The 4,015-nt window shown below is 44.6% G+C and overlaps 1 long non-coding RNA gene across 1 annotated transcript; it reads left to right on the top strand.

The window, feature by feature from the left end:
- Window positions 1-1,871: 1,871 nt before the first annotated feature.
- On the top strand, window positions 1,872-3,807 carry LOC143268885 (uncharacterized). Its single transcript, XR_013045045.1, has 2 exons — window positions 1,872-2,277; window positions 3,468-3,807. It is a non-coding gene; the product is annotated as an uncharacterized LOC143268885 (long non-coding RNA).
- Window positions 3,808-4,015: the final 208 nt, after the last annotated feature.

The following is a 4,015-nucleotide window of genomic DNA, read 5'->3' as shown; positions in this document are numbered from 1 at the left end:
CAATTTTTCATTTTGTTGAATACTTCAAAATAGATAATTTCCCGTGTTCTGATGTTTCTTTTTTTTTTTTCTTATTTGGCTTTAAATTTATAATCATAAACTTAACTCTACGATCCTGCTAGACTTGGAGGGGGAATGAGCTAGATATGGAACTCAAAGAACTTCCAGGAGAGCAGAGATTACAGGATATTGTGAACAGATGGGGTGGGGGTACTGTGCAGACCTGCAGAAAGAATGGTGGGTAAGATCCTGAAAGTCAAACCCTGTAGAGTTGTCCCCCACCAGCAATGGCGATCTTCTTCTAGGTCTTGCCATTCCTGGACCCCGAACACTCCATGGCCTCCATGATTGCTCACGCCTTCTTTCCCCTCCTCAAAGACCACATGGTTTTCACCCACTCAGTCTTGGCGGTACAGATAAACCACTAGGAACCATTTATGTTTGCTCCAGCATCTGCCTTGGACAAGATACCAGGACCTGGCAGCTTCAGGATGAGGTTTTCATCCTCAGATTTCTTCCCGTAGATGGACCTGCCACTGGTGCCATAATTGGCGAGTGAAGTCACCACCCTAGCACATAAATCCTGGAATAAGTCTGTGAAAGGAGGAACCCTTAGCCGGGCGTGGTGGCGCACGCCTTTAATCCCTGCACTCGGGAGGCAGAGGCAGGCGGATCTTTGTGAGTTCGAGGCCAGCCTGGGCTACCAAGTGAGCTCCAGGAAAGGCGCAAAGCTACACAGAGAAACCCTGTCTCGAAAAAAACCAAAAAAAAAAAAAAGAAAAAAAAAAAAAAAAAAAAAAAGGAGGAACCCTTATATCCAAATCCTTTCTCTTCAGTGTTCAGAGCACCAAAATTATCTGCTGTCTTTGGATTTTTGTCCCCAACTAGGTTCAAGAAGACGCATCTCAAGAGTGGACCATAGTTGTGATATCAAAGACACCGTGGGCTTGAACGTAGCTTTAGCAAGGGCAACAGGGGATGACAACTTTCTCCCCTAGTTTTTCTTGATGATTGTTGTCTTTCAAATAAAGGAAACATACGGACATGCTCAGAACAGGAGCTCTAAGCTCTGCTGGGGAGGATGAGCTAGAGTAGCGGATGTGAGCCTCTGCCTGGGTTTTGAAGCCAGTCAAAACTTGGCAGTTAGGGACCCCAAGGCAGCTTAGCCGTCCTCTCAGGGCTTCAATTTCCTGAGATTAGAAGGAAAGCAATTGTAATTGTAACTTCCAGCATTGTAGCAAAGCTTAAATGTCCTTTCCAAGGTCAAAATTACAAGTTAAATAGCTGAATTGGCCTTATTGTCAGTTCTAGAAAAAAATATATATATAGATAGATAGATATAGATGGAATACAGAATTATTTTCCTTATAAGATTGAGAAATGCCAATAGAAAGAATATCTTCTGGATGTGATAAGGCTGTTGCATCCTCGAACTCACAGCAGCTGTGACTACCTGCTCAAGATCTGCATAAGACCAAGCCAATCAACATTCTAGCATGGAGTGGGAAGGGGGCCATGAGCCTCACCCTGACTGAGGAGCTATGGACGGTGTTGGCCTCTGGGAAAGGGAGAGTCAGTTTTCTTTAAGGGTGTGGCTCCTGGCAGGTCAACCACACGTCTGTGGATATCCTCACACCCAGGAGTATTTGGACAGTATAAATTGAAGTCCAATGGGTTCACTTAAAAAAAAGTTAGGGAGAGTAAAAAAAGTTGGGGGGTAAATCTGGGAAGAGTTGGTGTGACTATGATCAAAATACATTGTCTGGGATTTTCAAAGAATTAAGAAGAATATTTGAAAATCTTACATGGAATTTAATTTTTGAATTAGCATACACAAGAGCAGATTCTCTTATGGTATCCGCATATACTTGCTGTGGGATGTTCTGTATGTCCTGTGGGAGCCCTTCTTGGGTTCTTTGTGGCGTTACCCAGCAGGTCCGCATAGAGGATGATTAGGACCATGGGCCTGAGTGCAGGTGTCTGAGATGGTCTGCACTTGGCTGTGCTGGGGGATGGTCTGTATGTCAAGTTGTTCTGATTGATCAATAAATAAAACCTGATCGGCTGTGGCTAGGCAGGAAGGATAGGCGGGACTAACAGAGAGGAGAAATAAAGGGACAGGAAGGCAGAAGGACTGGCTGCAGCCACCACCATGACCAGCAGCATGTGAAGTCACCGGGAAGCCACCAGCCACGTGGCAAGGTATAGATTTATGGAAATGGACTAATTTAAGCTATACGAACAGTTAGCAAGAAGCCTGCCACGGCCATACAGTTTGTAAGTAATATAAGTCTCTGTGTTTACTTGGTTGGGTCTGAGCGGCTGTGGGACTGGCGGGTGACAGAGATTTGTCCTGACTGTGGGCAAGGCCGGAAAACTCTAGCTACATATACTCTTAGTTTTAGTGATTTTTTATTTCACCTGCTCCCTTCCCTCATCTTGCTGTCATACCTGTATCCTTGGTTATCCCCTCCTACCCCTGGTACCCCTGCCCACTTTCATGTCATATTGTTCTATTATCCTCCTCATTGTCCATTCTTTAAAGCTCCCTTTCTCTCTCTCATATGCCCCTTCCTAGTGTCCCAGCCTCAACTCATCATACTCATTCTCACATTGAAACACACACACACACACACACACACACACACACACACACACACACACACACGAAAGTTAGAAGCCGGGATCTATGTATGAGAGAGAGCATGTGGTATTTGTCTTTCTGAGGCTACCTCACTTAAAATAACATTTCCCGGGTCCATTCGTTTCCCTAGAATGTTCATAATTTTGTTTTTCTATGTGGCTGAGTAAAACTCCATTGTGCATATGCACCATATTTTCATTATCTCTTTATGTGTTCATGGCCAGCTAGACTACTTCCATTTCCTTGTTGTTGTGAATACAGCAAGAATAAACACGGACATGTGAGCATCTCTAACACAGGATACGGAGTTTCTTGTTTTTCTCAGCATTCTTGAGTATATGCTTCAAATCACTGTCTTTATTTTTTTCTCCCAAATCCCTAATGAAATTGGCTGGCTTCTTCTATGATTGGAAGGTATAAGAGACATACATTATTCATTCAGAAGGCTAAAGAGAATTGTGCGTGCCTCCCCCGGAGAAGAAATATCCTCATGTGGACACTGGGAGGTCTTCAGGGACAGTGGTAGACTGGTCTGTTTCTCCTGTCCTCTAGCCTTACAGTGTGCTGCCCTCGGCTCTGAGAGCTCACTGTCATAGATAACACACTGACACCTTGTCTCACGATTGATGAGCACATCTGTATGGGAATCCTCCCATTTTCTTGCCATGTCCCTCAATCAATAACAGCACCCAATCCTTTAGCTCTTGGCCTCGTCTTAGTAAAGGACTTCTCACCCTTGCTTGCCTGTGTCTCATGCTCAAGTGCGAGTCCCAGATTAGAGATTGTTTTGTTTGTCTTTCCTTTTCATATAAATCCCGGACAGGACAGACTTCAAAGCAAGGAGAGCAACAGGGACACAGTGGAAGTGTGCAGCTTGGAACGGTTCAGAAGCAGCAGACAGGACCGGGCCCTGCCTCGTCTCATCTCACACAGCTGTCCTTGACCTTGAGAGATCATGACGCTGTTCTATTTATCTTTTTCTCAGCCCGCCTGGCTACTCCTACCATCCAGGTCGTCCAGGCTGTGTACACTCAAGGCCACTCCACAAGAGGGTAACAATACTGGTCAATAGAAACGTTATAGGAGCCATAAAGTCCTGTGCATTAGATACACATTCTGAAGCTGCATTAAAAAATAAAAATAAAAAGAAGTTGAGGCTGGAACTCTGGCTCAGTGTTTTGGGGGGCTTACTGCCCTGGCAGAGGATGGGACTTTGGTTCCCAGTATCCACACGGTGGCTTCCAGATCTGATCCCCTCTCCTGGCCTCTTCTTGCTCCTGCACACATGTGATGCACATATGTTCACCCAGGCTCATACATATACACATATATTTTAAAATAATAATTCTTCAAAAAAAAAAAGTCAAAAGA

Source organism: Peromyscus maniculatus, chromosome 16 (assembly GCF_049852395.1).
Source record: "Peromyscus maniculatus bairdii isolate BWxNUB_F1_BW_parent chromosome 16, HU_Pman_BW_mat_3.1, whole genome shotgun sequence".
Classification (NCBI taxonomy): domain Eukaryota; kingdom Metazoa; phylum Chordata; class Mammalia; order Rodentia; family Cricetidae; genus Peromyscus; species Peromyscus maniculatus.
Note: the sequence above shows the minus strand (reverse complement) of the source record. Positions and strands in the feature narration are given on the sequence as shown.